Raw genomic sequence first — 17,393 nt, forward strand, 5'->3', positions numbered from 1 at the left:
ATATATATATATATATATATATATATATACATATATATATATATATATATATATATATATATATATATATACACACATAGATATATATATATATATATATATATATATATATATATATATATATAGATATATATATATAGTTCCCATTTACATTGCCGAAAGTACAGTTCTCCTAACTACATTTCGGCTAGACCATAGCTCCGAATTTACACTTCTCCGAAATGGCACTTTGTGGTCGCACTGAAGTATGTATGAACAAATATACTGTTGTTACTGGAGTGTGATCTTGGAGTTAGTATATCTAATTAGCAGGGGGTGTGGGGGTGCAAGGGGGCCCCCTTCAAAAATTAGAGAAAATTAGTTAATGTGTTTTAACTATTTTCCATTTCAGCAAAGTACTGTTTTGGAGAAGTGAAAATTCGGAGTTATGGTCTCGGCAAAGTGTGGTTCGAATAACTGTACTTTTGGCAATGTGCATGTGATCCATATATACACATGTGTATTTCTCTCTGCATATATACACATCCACACATACACATATACACACTCATATATCTATATCTACATTTATATCTATCTCTATATATAATTTATACTTTCATAACCAATATTGTCATAACCTTTTAAGTACAGATAGTTTTAATTAAACAGTAAATATATTCTACTCTGTGGTATTATTTGCCATACAGATTCATTCAGAGACACAGCAATATTCCAGCACAATTCACCTGTAACATGTACTTCAGAAATCAGAATGAAAAGATTCATATTTTCTGATGTAAGGAACTTTATGCATGCCCCTAAAATGGGATTATCTGCTTTCCTAAGGAGATGACTCTGATAATGTTTCTGTTAAGCAGTGCTGTAGTCTCATATAAAATATATAGAGATGACACTTACTGTGTCATTTTGTGCACAGCACTAACTGTAGGGTGAAGCAGTTGTTTAAAAATGCAGTGCTCTTGGAATAGTTGAGGTGGACAGCAAATCTTCCATTTTCAGAGTTAGGTTCATATCTCTCCACCAGAAGTCTCAGATACATAATGATGCCATTCAGCTTCTGTCATTGCCAGAGTAAGACTGAATTACTTAAGTATGGTGCTGTGAAATTACATTAAAGTATGGCATTATCCTTTAAAGATCCAGTCACTCATTTCTTGTTGAGTTAGTCCGTCTCCATCTATGATATCACAAAAAGATAAAGAAACACATCACTATCAAACTGGTAATCATTACATGTATTTATTAACATTACATTTAAAACAAACCTCAGAAGCAGTTATCCAACAAATGCTGAACTTAGCTACATTGGAGCAACAAATTAATTTCCCATCGAAAGCTACTGTACTATAAGGTTTCTCACTATCCTGGATAAATGTTAGCTGCTTCATTAGAATGACAAGGCAGATACTCTTTCTGAAAGACATGGTGATCTTAAAAAGAAGGCTGTTGATGCTCATTAAAAGTAGAAGGTAAGTTTTCAATAATGTCAAGGGAGTGATGGACTGATGTGAACACACAGCCATTCGATTCAGATGACTTGACTTCACCTCTATATAGTTCAACGTTGGTAGATGGGAGGAAGTTCAATTTGGCCTGTGGTTGGTCGACAGGAACTTGAATCTGCTCATCCATTGGGTGCTGTCCTTTCGGCCATGAAAAAATATTTTTATTATTGAAATCATTACTGTCCTGTAGTAGCCTCTTTCTCTTAGTTGCTATAAGACTGATCTCAAATGATTTCAAATGTTCTAGCAACTGTTTGTAGTCTGCCAGAAATTGAGAATAGTAAAAGAAACTAGTGATACTATTCTTAAAGTGTTTCAATCTCTACCTTCTACCCTTCTAGACAGCTTCCCACCTGCTTTACAGATAACTTCGTAAAAAAATATACCTGTAAGCAGTGCTGATTCTGAGACTACTCAACAATTGACTTCCACTACTGCTACTGGTGTAAATGGTGATCTTTTAGTGCAAAGGTGATTTTGCCTGCAACAACCAATTATATTGAGAGAAAAGGAAAAAAAGCAGAGGAAGAAGCAACAGTCAGAGCAGACAAGGAATGGAGAAGAATATGAGCAGAAAACAGTGAAGACATTCAACAAGGTAGGCCAGGAGGTGAAACACAAGAAAATGAAGACATAATAACTATTAATGGTTGTTGTTGTTGTTGTTGTTGTTGTCTTTTGGCTTTTCACGGTTAGGGGTCACCACAGCGGAACTCTGGTCCGCTAATGATTGGCAGTAGATTTTCACAAATGCTGAGGTGCCAGCTTGACATTCAACCTTCAGCAAAGGCATGCCCATTTACGCATGTCTTTTGAATGTCCACCCAACCGCAGGGAGGACATGCTGACTCCACATAGAAGGCACTCCCTGCACTCCAGCTGAGAATCAAACGGGAGAACCTCTTGCTGTGAGGCAACAACGCTACCGCTGCACCACCGCGGCTGTCAATAACTGTTAATGGTAATGTGGTGAATTTGATTATGCATTAAACTTAATGGAATGTAAAGTTCTATCAAAAGGTCTGTCATTTGTGCCATCCACAGCAGACAACTTAATAGACCTACTTACAGAAGTTAGACTGTTTGCAAAGACTGTAGATTTAAAGTTGTTGGGTAACAACAGCTATTTCTAAGTATGTGGATAAACAGTTGGTTTCATGCTGAATTTCTGTCATAGCTTTATTAAGGATACTTGAGATTTTTTGTTAGCTTTAAATGCATACTGCTCCGATAATATATCTAGTGTCATCCCCAGTTGTTATGGAGTGGATGCTATAAGAGAATTTTTAACTCAACACAGTGAATTAGATAATTATAAAGTCAAAATGTTATGCTCAATGCTTGAATGTGTCCTTGAGAATAATATATATTAGCTTTAATAACACATATTACCATCAGAGACAAGGTGTAGCGATGGGTACTCCCACCGTTAATACCTATGGCAATTTGGTTCTATGAAGATGAGAAGAACAACATATCTATAAGTATCAAAGTGATGAATTTAGAAATAGCAAACTATTTTCTAAACACTTCATAGATGATAGTTTTCTATTACGGAATGGCTCAGTTTCTGAGCTGGAGAGTTTTATCTGTTATTTACAATCCACTACTGAATTTTTGCGGTTTGTAGTGAATACATCAATGGAAACAATTAATTTCCTATATGTTACTATTAGTAAAGAAGTTTCCACATTGAGTACTGCCATCTATAGGAAAAAGGTGCAAGCAGGTAGATATGCTCATTCAGAAAGCATGCATCACAGACACATTTTTATTGACATTGTCAAGAGCCAATTCATGAGGACCAGTAGATTTTGCACTAAGGAAGGGACATTTATTAGCGAAATGGAAAACATGACATCTGATTTTAAGAATAAAGGATATGATGTACCTCTTGTTAATAAATCTAAAGAAATTGTGAAACAGCTGAGAGAAAACATAGCTAAACCTTACTTTTCTAATAAAGTAGACACTGTAGGTCCATGAGACATAAATAAGGGAAAGACATATTATCAGGTTAACTACATTATGAAATATGATAGACATTCTGATGTTATTAGAGACATAATTAGAAGGAATTGGATGATACTAACTTCCAACCAAGAAATATGTGGTCTTACAGGAGAGAGACCACACTTTGTATACAAAAGAGAAAATAACTTAAAACAAGTTATTTGTTATAAATATTCTAGTAATAAAAGGCATCTTAAGACTGGTATATATAAAATGGGCACTATTCCTTGTTATAATTGTGTCCATTGTAGTGATATCTGTACTGATAGATTCTTTAAATATCCTATAAGTAGGAAAAGTTTCTCCTTTAGAGCAAGAGGGACCTGTACTACTGTAAATGTGGTATACTTTGCTCATTGTATACAATGTAATTGTTTCTATATTGGTAAAACCAGTAAAAAACTAAAAGATAGAATAAGCAGTCACCTTTCACATATACGTAGAAATGTGTTAACTAATGCTTTAGCAAAGCATATATTCAGCAAAGGTACAGAACATAAATTTAAGTTCAGGGTTTTACAAGTTATCTGTATGCATAAAAATGGGGGAGATATCATTAATAAAACAGAACTTTGTGAATATAAATGGATACATTTTTTTTCGAGCAGATCATTTTCCTGGACTGAATACAAGTGTTAGTATCAAACCTATTTTGATAGATAAACATGATGTTATATAAATGCTATAGTACACTAGGCTATAGAAGAACTAAGCTAATATTGCAGTGAACTTCTGTATGGGTGCTTTAAAGTATTTTAATGAGTTAATTGATGGTTTTAAGTAATTGGCTGCATGTTGTTTAAAAAGGTTCTCAGGGACATTGAGTTGTAAACACTGATGAAGAGTTTTTACTTGAAAGCTTTGTTATTTTATTAAACTTCTTTATATGAAGGCGTTGGACTTCTTTGTTTTACTTTTTGGACATAGTGCACTTAGTGATCACACAGCCTGTTATGATTATGCTTGCAAATATACAGCTCTATCTTACATTTTTATGTTTCTCAGTAATTAATCACTTAACTGACCAGTAGTGTGTGATATGCAGTGTGTAATCCATACAATATAATTGGCCTTAAAATGTGTCAGGATATTGACTGGGAGTAGTTCATACCAGGAATAGCACCCACACTACCCCGGACAGGGGCAGTTATTTCTAAATATAGTCCTGGGTATTGACTAAAGTATCTATGGTATTATATTGGGATGAAATGGCTAGGCTTGAAATGACCTCTGGGTCGATAGCCTAGTAATATCCCATGATCCTATGATAATATGATATGCAGTTGCCAGCAACTGAAGGCCAGGTTGGATGGCACAAACAAGAATAAACGGTTATTTTGGGAGGAGCATAGGTTTGTTACTGTTATGGCATGAACAAGGGCACACTGTTCTTTTGGAGAGGGACAAAGCTCAGTTACTGTTATGGCACAAAAAGCATAGCCTGTTCTTTTATGGAGGAGCAAAGGTGAGTTAGTGCTATGGGACAAACAAGAATATGATGTCCTTTCCTTGTTCTGCATCCTGTCTGTTTTTGGATCTTTGGAAGGGTTGTGAAGTCAGAAACTGCAATATGTATCATTGCATTTTTTTTTATTTCATGCTGACAGAAATCAGTCTCTCTGTCACAAATCTCATGGAGGGGTGTTTGTGTGCATATCAACAGCTGTCATTGTCAGAAATGGTGAGGAAACAGCCTACAGGGATGAAGTGGAGCATTTGATAGGCTGGTGTGACAACAACAATCTGGTCTTAAATTTAAGTAAGACCAAAGCATTAATAGTGGACCTCAGGAGGACTCAGGAAATACATCAACATCTGGAAATTAAGGGGGTGACAGTGGAAAGAGTCAAAAACACCAAGTTCCTGGGGGTGCACATCTCAGATTACCTATCCTGGTTGACTCATATTAGCCACACAGTGAAGAAGTCACAACAATGTCTGCACTTCCCAAAGAAACTGAGGAAAGCAAACCTATCTCAGTCCATCCTCAAAGCCTTCAACAGGGAGACCATTGAGAACATCCTCTGAAATAGCACCATAGTTTGGTATGGTAACTGCAAAACATCTGACCGCAAGGCTCTCCTGAGAGTAGTAAGGACAGCGGGAAAAAGTCATTGGTTCCTCACTCCCATCCATGGATGATCTGCATGAGACCCAGTGTGTGGGAAGTGCTAGAAAGATAATCAACGATCCCACTCACCCTGCCCATGGCATGCACTTCTACCTTTCCTCGGGACGGCTGTATCACAGCTTACACTGCCAAACATCTAGTCTGAACAGGAGGTTCTTCCCTCTATCCATAAGGCTGGTAAACTTGAATGCCAGGCCTGACAGCAAATAATAAGATCAATATGGCACTTGCTATAAAGCATCAAGTATAGTAATCACTTTGGGAAATTGCTTCAATAACTGGTACAGTTAGCCTGATTTCTTATGCTATTACTTCCTGAATGTGCAATAGTCAGGAGTGAGTTACCACTCCAAACATGTGGAATATGAACATCAGAATATGTCATACTACAATTGATGAAGTGCAATATTCTAAGCAATCACAACATGAAGTCATAGTCTTGCAGTACCTACTAGTATAATACTGTCTAATGTCCTCATGTCCAATTGTGGTAATTTATTGTGTTTTTAAAATTGTAATTATTTCTGTATGTGCATTAGTCTTACTGTCATTCAAACAAACTATGTGTTCATTGCTATGTCTTGCATGGGCACCAAAGCAATTTAATTTCATTCAGTTTGCACTTCTGTGTATATCTGATTGACAATAAAGTTTATTTTGACTTTGACTTTGACTTACTTTCTAAATTTTCTCTTTAATGATTCACCAATACAAAGGTATGGTGCTAAACTGAGACAGCAGTGATCATTAGTACTTTGGGGAGGTATGGCTGTGCAAATCTTTGATGCCTGAGGCCTACAACTTACTAATGGACAAATATGAGTAAGATAGGTCTCTGCTGTTACAAAATCCACCAGCATTTATTTGATTACTGTCCCTAGTTAAGAAATACAAGGATATGCCATAATATTTTAAAGAATGCACTCTAGGTTCAGGACTTACCTTGAAAATGCAGCAGTTGACACAGTTTTAGTTGAGGACTGACTCTGTTTGATGTAAGCGGTACACAGCCAATACATAGGGAAGTAAAGGTTGTGTGAGTTGCCTGACATCAATTTTACTATATGTATGTGAGTAGGAGGAAGGTATTAGGAACCTAGGTGGTCAGTGAATGTGCTATGTATTGCCTCTTAGCCAAAGCAAGGGCAAACTGAGCATGTCTACATCTACCTCAAGCCCCAGTATCTGGTGGTTCCCTCTCTGAGTCCTTCTATGACTGTGACTGTGGTGACCTAGGCATTAGCAGGGGGATGTGTGTCCCTTCCACTTGCTGATCTTGCTGCAGCTGTTTTCACATGATCAGAATGTGTAGTATAGCACATGATGATTTATGTACACGTGTGTGGATTATACTGCACGGCTCCACCAGATGTATCTAGGCATCGGAACTGTGACTTCAGCAGCTGAAACACATGCTCTATGATGTTTATCATTTGTGTGTGTACCTCATTACAGTGTTCTTCCATGGCAGTATGTGCACTTCTGATGGGTGTCATCAGCCACAATTCCAGTGCATAGCCAACATCCACCAGTAAATGGTCATATGGGATGTCCCTCCAGCAAACACCTGGTACAGCTGTGATGTGTGCCTGATATGGGAGTCATAATAACTGCCAAGGTTGTTAGCACACACATTCAAGATAATTCCCTGGGCATTGCACATGACTTGGCAGTTGATGGAGTGGTATCCCTTGTGGTTAATGTAGATTCTAGCCTGCTCACCAGGTGATGCCTTAGTGTGTACATGAGTGCAATCTATGGCAACCAGTACTTCAGGGTAGTGAGCTAAATGGTAGAACTGTGGCATATTTCTGGACCTCTCCTCACAACTATGGGTTTAACCTATGTGCTCATTGGTATGTATGAACATAGCATCCAGGAAATGGTGGAGGATTCTGGATGCTGATGCCTGTGACACCCCCATCATGTCCTCAGCTGGTCTTTCAATGGTACCTGTAGCTAAGATGTTAAGGGCTACACATACCTTAGTTTCCACTGGGATGGGCTCCCCTCTGTTGGTTTTGGCTCTGAGTAGAAGGTGGCAGAAGTCACAGAGTTCTTGTAGAGTGTCCCTGTCCACCCTATAGTGCTCTACAATCATCAGTTCATGTAGCATCTGAAAAGTTACCCAGGGCCTGAAGACCTTTCTTCTTCTCGGCCTAGTCCTGTTGGCACCAGCAGCAGCACCACTGGCTTCAGCCTCTAGTACATACAGATGGATCAAATCAGAAGCAGCAGCTAGCATTGTATCCCTGTAAATTTTCTGTGTTTCTACCCCAATAGTATTGAAGTATATAGGAAAAACCAGTATGGAATCTATATGGATACTTTATAGCTTGTTGAATAACTCCATCATGTTGGATTGGTTCATTGGCATGCAATTCACCCACTTATGCTGTAATTAGTGTCTATTAAACACACCTGCTGCTTTCTCATTAGTGTGCTGTGTGCACTTCCATGCACCTCTGAGTAAATAAGGTAAACACAGGCAAAACTGGTATTACTTTTGTCCGTTCACATTATATCACACAAACATGAAAGCAAGGTTGCACAAGCTGTACTAGAACCCAAGACCGTCTATACTCCAGCCCTAGAAATATACATGTGCTGCCACAGGAATAGCTACATTACATGCACCTGGAAACCTGCCATTTATTCCTTCATTTCTTGTGATTGTGCTAAACACCATATCATGCAAACAATGACCAAAATAATAAAAAAGTACTTAAAGCGGACAGAGACAACACATTTTGCCAACAAATGAAGAGGAAGTTGCAACTTAATGAAACAGAACTTATGAATTGTGTACTGCTTACGTGCATCTTCACCCTTCTCAGACCTACATGTACACCTCTGAAAGTGTAACGTGATGCACCCCTGATATCATCATTCACTATTGCCACAAATTGACAACAAAAACTGAGGGAGTGCCTTTGCAATGTGAACTTCCCTACACGGTTCCAATTTATTGGGATTCATCACCTCATTAGCATCTTCAACATGCTGACAGCTCTGAATGTACATGGTTGACAACTATGTAGCCAGGGAAACTGAAGGGGGGCCAAATGTTGTACACACAAAAGGGAATATTACTTTGCATCTATCTGCACAGAAGAGTAACGTTTTGAGACATTATGCCTATTTTGTCAGCTACGTACTGCATATACTGATATGCCACTATGAATTGTCTATTTCCTGGGGTTTACACTTCTAGCTGTTAGTATTAGTTACAAGTGTAGTCTTCATTTCGTGGTGTGGGAGCAAAGCTGCATTTATGTCATGGCACTTAAAAAGGAATATGTTGTTTTTATTACTCTCCTTTTGTTACATTCACCCTGAATAGAACTGGAATTATGTGTCTACTGTCACGTGTTAAGGTCAGTTTTATACAAATCTACCAACTTTTATTTGCTCTTCTGTCAATGTAGACTCCTTTCTGTCGCTGTATTAGAAAAGTTTTCAAATACATGGAGAACACCAGCACAGAGTCTACACAGTTGCTTAACAACTTGTTGAATCACTCCACCATGTTGGTTTTCTTGACTAGCATACAGTTTAGCTACTCATTTATTTATGTATGTATGTATGCATGTATGTATGTATGTATGTATGTATGTATTTATTTATTTATTTTTAATTTATTTTACATTTGTTTACTGGATAGGCTGACTGGGCTTTGGATCCCATTTTCAGTGGAGGCTTGGGGAGAGAAGCTCCACAAAGATTAGTACAGCAAATACAGTAAACACAATACACACATTAATAAAGTACAGTACAGAGTCAAAAAGTTAATAAGGTACAGTTTCAAGGCCAAGAAAGGAGCAAAAAGTAAATATACTATAATTATATATAATACTTATGCTGTAATTAGCATGACACTCTATTTACCTTGTCTGCTCATGATTGTGCACTGCTACATCGAGTTTACTGAATCTAAAAGTATTCATGCCCATGTGTGCATGTCGTGAAAAATGAGTGTGTAGGCTTAATTGAATCCCCCCTTCAGTTTTTTTCAATATTATGTGTTTTAGTCAAATATACCTTCAGTTATATATATATATATATATATATATATATATATATATATATATATATACCTGTTTCCCACATCCCACAGTAGTTCCTGTGTAAAGGAAGGAATTTAACGTAGTCAACAGGACCTTGGGTAGTTTTTGGTTTCCTTGTTTACTTGACTTTTGACAGAGTGTTTATTATTTGGTTGTGATTAGAGTGGACAACATTAAGTCTACAAATGTAGTATTAATATTTTGACTTGGAATACAGTTTTAATTTAGCTTTTTTGTGCATGTATGTGTGAAATCAACTGTGTTGGGCTACAATAGTGTTTGTCTGGCACTTATTGCAGATGAGTAAGGCTGCAAGTTGTTAATGAGATACTTCCCATATCACAAAGATTGATTCCCTCAGCCTTCATTTTTCTGTTCTGTGACTATGATCAAGTCACTTTTTTAGACAGTGTATCCAGTCTGCCACATAAAAGGAAGACTTGCATCCAGTGAGCTGTTCTAGGCTGTTAGCAAATCTGTTACAGGTTGTCTTTGAACCACTACACCTTTCACATAGGCAGTGATTAGTGCTGCTGTATATGCTGTTTGGCCATGAATTCCAGAACATCACTTGTAGATTAATGGCTTGCCAGATGCAGTTTCAATAAATATGAGTTCCAAGGAAATACGTTTTTCTGTTGATCATGCTTTCAATTTTAGGGTTTTTGTGGTTCTGTTTAGCAAATGGCTGACAATGTTTTGCTATAAAATTGAAATAAAATTTTTAAACTAAATGCAAATCTCTGTGATCATTGCAAAAGAAAAGAAAATAGTATGCACACAGGTGTGTTTGAATAGTGTAAATAGCATGCACACAGGTGTGTTTGAATAGTGTAAATAGTATGCACACAGGTGTGTTTGAATAGTGTAAATAGTATGCACACAGGTGTGTTTGAATAGTGTAAATAGTATGCACACAGGTGTGTTTGAATAGTGTAAATAGTATGCACACAGGTGTGTTTGAATAGTGTAAATAGTATGCACACAGGTGTGTTTGAATAGTGTAAATAGTATGCACACAGGTGTGTTTGAATAGTGTAAATAGTATGCACACTGGTGTGTTTGAATAGTGTTTTATGATAATTGGGAAGAGATTGACAAGTAATGGGCTGGCAGGAAGCAGTCTATTATCCTCCCTAGGACCCCAATTGATCATGATCTATCTGTGTTCCTGTATGCATCCTTGTGATGTTGAGTTATGAAGACTTGTGCACAATACTACAGATAGGATCATGGTAACCACTGCATAAAGTGATTGTAACCTCCTACATTCTTTTGATGATGTCTACTCTTATACATTTACTATTCCACCAGGCTTCATTGCTACTTTTGATATTGACTCATCTGACATGAGCATAGCTGATCTTTTTTCTCACTTGTTTATTAGTTGATGCAGTACTTCACCTCTGGTTAGGAACTTGGTCCAGATGTTTCAACTTTCCAGATGCATTACTTTGATATACATATGTTTTTTGTATTTAAATTGGATTTACACTACTATGTCATTGATCATTCCTCCTTTCTTTTTGGTCTCCTTGTAGCTGCTTTTGTATATAATGATTTCCCTACCCCTGCAATATAGACTCTAAAGGAAGGTGCACCTTAATGCAAGGGAGATGTTCATCATTCCTTGATGTCACAAGAAAGGCAGCCATCTTTATAACACACTGCACATTATTCTAGACTGGTCTAGTTAGGGGCATGTCTCCCCTTACTTTACAGCATAAAATGAATACTCAGTCATTGGATTTCAATCTACATTAATCTTAGTCTTGACAGGCTGAGGACTAATTTTCTAAATTATTAATTTAATTGTACAAGTATTGCTGGCACCAGATATTTTCAGGAATGTGGTTATCCAGAAAAAAAGTTTTTCTTCTTCTCAGAGTGCACTGTAAATGTCTACAACATCCTTGCTGATTATGGAATGGTGAGAAAAACAGAGAATATTAGTCGATGTATGAAGGGAATAGAAAATATTGTGCGATTGTCTAGGATCTGTACCTTACCCTACAAATAGTAAATGGCTTAGAATCTGTTCATCAGATAGCCAATGCCTATTTTCAGGGACTGTACAAATATGTTTTAAAAATTGTTTTAACTTCATGGTGAAATACAGCATTATTGTCAAAATGGACCAAGCATGTATGTTATTACAAGTATAAAGGGACATTTTTAAAATAATAAAGGTGTCTGTGCATATCTCAATTTTGGCCTGTTGCCACTTTGTCTCAGTTTGTATAAACTCTTGGGAGAATTTAATAAAGCCTGTATGGGCTCTTTTTTCCATGTAGGCATAGTGGCACACTGCTTACATGAAAGTAAGCAGGTGTGCGATCCAGTAAACTGAGCTGAGTGATGTGCACAAGCGTGTCAACATGGAAGTGTTTGTGGCATACAAATCACCTGATAAGCAGGTGAATTGCATATAAATGAAGGAGGTAGAGTGATCCAGGAAGCAGGCAGGCAGTCCTGCAGACCCCATGTTGGTGTCCATAGTGAATATGGAAAAATTCCATGTACAGGATGTACAAAATCAATAGGGGCCTTAAATGGGCAGGTAGATGGGGAGAAAAAGCATAGCAAAGACAGGAATGTATAAAACTATCCACTGTGTGTCCAAAACCATATGGCAAATAATGTAAAACAATTTAATTTTTTTAATAATATGGGTATGTTTGTGCGTTGCACAGCAGTGCTCAAACATACTGTTATATAAAAAAATTTAAAAAGTGTAAAAATGAAATTTAGTAGTATTTGACAGCAATGAATTATAGAACCCTGCGTAGAGTACCTGCAATGGTGGAATGGTTCTCTTGCTAAGGAGGCAGTGCCTAGAACTGTGTAATTTCCAGGTTGCGTGCACGGATCCCTATGCCAATGAGTTGGGGTTACTGAATAGCACAAATGGGTATCCATGTCTGCAGATCCCATCCGTGTAGGCACAGAACTGTGTTGGTGTCCACAGAAGAGATAGCAGACAGTAAATGAGGGTGTGTCTGAGGAGCTGAAAGCTCACTGGAGCTCAGTGGTGCATGTTTGAATGGCACAGCACTCTGTTGAGTGGGGGGGGGTGTACAGTGTCTGCCAAGCTTTGTTTACCCTCTGGGGCCGTATTTTGCCAGGTTTGAGTGTGTTTGTGTGGCACACCACTGTACTGAGTGTGACCTTTCATGGGGGAGTGTAGACTGAGTGCTGAACACTGTTCATCTTTGCAGCATGTGTTTGCATGGTGAGCCAAAGTGCTGAGCGAGGAATGCTATTCAAAAAATAAATAAATAATTGGCTGAGAAAGGCAATGATATCTTAAGTACTAATGACCCCTGTTTCACTTAAACTAGGGCCATTAACAGTCCTTAATGATGTACTTGGCAGGTGCAATGCATAATAAGTATCGAATTACACATGCTGAACCTACAGCAGAGCACTATAAAGGTTGCATACACCCTATAATCTGACTTCACCCCCCCCCCCATACACTGGACCATTGGAGTACAGACTTGGGTGTTTTAACTGAAGGAATGCTAGGGGCTGCTGCAGGTCTGCTACATCTGTATGTGCTAGATGCAGAAGTCAGTGCTGCTGCTTCTGACAGTAGACTTAGACTGAGAAGGAGAAGAGTGTTCAGGCCCAGGGTAACCTTCCAGGAGCTACATGAGCTGGAAATTGTAGAGTGCTACAGGGCAGACAAGGACATACTACAAGAACTATCTGAGCTCTGCTGACTCCAACTCAGACCCAGAACCAACAGAGGGGAACCCATCCCAGTGGAAACAAAGGTATGTGTAGCTCTTAGTATACTAGCTACAGGTACTTTCTAAATACTAACTGGAGACATGATGGGGGTCTCACAGGCATCAGGATCCAGGGTACTCCACCAGATCCAGGATGCCAAGCTACCACATGCCAGTGAGCACTTTTATTTTCCCCTCAGCCCTGAGGCGAGGGCAGCAGTATGTAAAACTTCTACCATATAGCACACCACCCTGAGGTACTGGGTGCCATAGATTGCACTCATGTACACATCAAGGCACCACCCCGTGAGGAGGGTAAAATATACATCAACCGCAAGGGGTATCACTCCATCAACTGCCAGGTCCTGTGCAATGCCCAGGGAATTATCATGAATATGAGTGCTGGCAGCCCTGGCAATCATGATTCCCATATCTGGCATGCATCACAGCTGTACCAGATGTTTGCTAGGGGGACATCCCAAATGGCCATTTACTGGGGGATTTTGGCTATGCACTGGAACCATGGATGATGACACCCATCAGAAATGCACACACACCACCAACGCACACCATAATGAGGCACATGCACAAACTAGGAACATCACAGAGCATGTGTCTGGGCTGCTGAAGTCACTGTTCCAGTGCCTCAATATATCTGATGGAGCCCTACATTACTCTCCAGCCACATGTGTGCACATGTTCACAGTATGTGCTATGCTACACAATATGATCCTGTGGAAATAACTGCAGCAGGATCAGCAAAGGGAAGGGATATACAACCCCCCACAGTGCTTAGGTCACCACAACCACACCTACAGAGGGAATCCGAGGAGGCGATCCCTAAGGTTATCCCTGTAGGCAGATGTAGGTGTGCCCAGTATCCCGTGACCTTGGCCAAGAGCCAATGCATAGCACATGCACTGACAACCTAGGGCCTTTGGGACTGACACCTTACTTCGACTCACATACATATTAGTACAAATTGTGCCAGCCAGCACACACAACTTATACCTAACCATGTATTTGCTGTGTACTACATGCATCAAACAGAATCATCCCCGAACTACAGGTCTGTCAACTGCTGCATTCGCAAGGTAAGTCGCACACCTATTCACCACTTGTAAGGGCTACTAGCATATGGTCACATATGTATGAACCTGCTGCATTTATGCAAGGGAATATAGTGGCCTACTGGGCTACTTGGGAAGATCTAACAGCCACTTGGGACAGCAGGTACTCTGTCCAATAGTATGTGCTCCATAATATGCACTAGACCACATGGCTGAAAAGTCCACTACATTATTCAAGGCAGATGGCAAACAGTGGGGTCACACAGCAGTTGCACAACTGCCTATGCCAGCAGAGCATGGGCTGTTCATACCCCCACCACCAACATATTAGTGTACCCATACAACTGTATGATGAATGAAACATCCCTGACTAGCACCCTGTGTGGCTCAGTAGGCTAGGGACATTAGCAGGGGTGATGGCATTGATGGTTTGAATCTGGCAGTATCCACATCTTTTGCATGCAAGGTAGGCATATGGTGATGGCCCCACAGACAGTCATATCCCTCAATCTGTTACTGCATGAAAGCTGGACAAAGCCAGAGAGGATGAGAGGACAAGGGCCAAAACTAGAGACAGACATTCAGATGCTCTGATTCACATAGAAGGTGGCTAGTATGAAAGCGGGTTGCATTAGTACACCATATCTGAAGGATATAAAGTCAAACACTCAAATGTTTGTCTGTAGTTAGTGCTATTCACTGATTGCCTTATACAACATTTTACTGGAACACCACAAATGTATGAGGAACAGGCCAGATATATGGGGTGAAATGCTGGACATTATGAAAAAAGATGTTTAGTGAGAACCGCATATCTCTCAACTGTACAGATTTTCGCAGAATGTCCAGATTTTTGCCTCATATATTTGGTCCATTTTTCATAACATTGTGGTTTTCTGGCAAATTAGTGGCAAATCATTAAAGACTGAAGTTAGAAAATAATGACAGGCATTTATATTTCAGACATAATACCCTTCAGAGAATCCATGCTAAAGCAAAAACTGCTATTCTCTCACCTTTCTAAGTTTGTAAGTGCAATACTAAAAGGTTGTCCTTATTTTTGGGCCTTTGACTCACTGTTATTAGGCTTTGTCCAGATTTCTTGCTGTAAGAAGTTGAGAGGTATGGTGAGAGGTATGCAGAATATCACCCTGTATGAGATGTTACATCATGTACCTCAGTCAACTATTAATTACAGCACATGGATGGATAATGCTGTGCACAATATCAGGGAAGTGCTATACTGCAGAAGCAGGTGCAGCTGCCAATGTCTGTAGCACAAAAAATCCTGGTCAGGACTGCAGGTAGCTCTGGCCTGGAGTCACCTTGTAAGTACTAACAGTCCCACTGGACATGCTCCTGCACTTAGCTAACTTGAGTGCAATTCTGTTGCCAGTTCTTCACAAAGACCTGTTATGTGGAAATATGTCTGTACATACAGATAGCTACCTCTACTTATCTGTCTAACCCTATCCACCTACCACATGTGTAGTGTATCTATCAGTATGTACCCCATATACATATAATATATATATATATATATATATATATATATATATATATATATTACAATGATGCATAGAATTTTGACATATATCTACAGAAGTCTATACATAATGTACACACACAACATTTATAAAGACATCCCCGTTATACACACTATACTCACACACACACACACACACACACACACACACACACACACACACACACACACACACACACACACACACACACACACACACACACACACATATAACATATATATATATATATATATATATATATATATATATATATATATATATATATATATATATATATGTATTGATTTCCCCTCATACCATTGGAATGCTGAGGTTATCTGCACTCAGACATCAAAACAGTTGCTCAAAGGAACCAAACCAAGAGTAAATAATACATGCACCCAAAGACCCCTGTGCTTGTGGAATGTCACCTTGTAGACAGACACAGATGAGCAGGTGTTGTACTGTACAATGGTTCAACACATGCTTTGGACAGGCCATATTGTTCCAGGCCACATGTTTGCCTTTCTAACTGCAACCAGCTACATATGCCCATGCTGCTAACTGTACACACATAGCAGGGATAGTGACAGGTATCCATTTCTAGAGCACTAGGTACAGTAACAGTACCAAACAATATCATTCTGCAGGCCACATATGCTGTCTAACACAAGGCTACTTTGTGTACTTCAGAAGTACTGTGTCTGCAATCACACATCCAACAGATGTAGCCTGTGGTGCATGGAATAAGTGCTGCAAGCTATAGTGTGCAATTGTTGATAGGTTGGGGTTCTACTCTCATCTTAGCCAACAGTGTGTGTATAAATATATCCCCATTCACTACAGACAAGCCTATATGGGGCTATCTCTGTGCAATGGTTATGCATTTAATGGCCCTGTGACTAGCTGCTGGCCTCTCCATTGTCCTTCTCTACAGGCCTACTGATGTCATCCACCTCAAGAGTGCTGACTAACAATTTGGTATCAGATAAACTCCATGCGATAAGCACTGCAAGCTGTAGTCTATAATTGTAGATAGATAGGTAGGTAGGGGTTCTAATCTCACATCAGCCACCTGTGTGGGTATGTAAATATATCTCCATGCAGCTCTACAGACAAGCTTGTATGGTCTATCTCTGTACATTGATTATGCATTTTAGGGCATAGTGACTAGCTGCTGGCCTCTATATTACCCTTCTCTACAAGGCCTGCTGATGTCATCCAACAAATGGGCTATCTCTGAGCAATGGTTAAGCATTTTAGGGCTCTGTGTGCATTCTAGCAGCCTACCGCAGACCATTTGCCGTCTCCTCCTCCTGTTATCACTACCCTAGAATATATCTA

This window comes from Protopterus annectens, chromosome 16.part0 (genome assembly GCF_019279795.1).
Source record: "Protopterus annectens isolate FY-2018-M chromosome 16.part0, PAN1.0, whole genome shotgun sequence".
Lineage (NCBI taxonomy): Eukaryota > Metazoa > Chordata > Ceratodontiformes > Protopteridae > Protopterus > Protopterus annectens.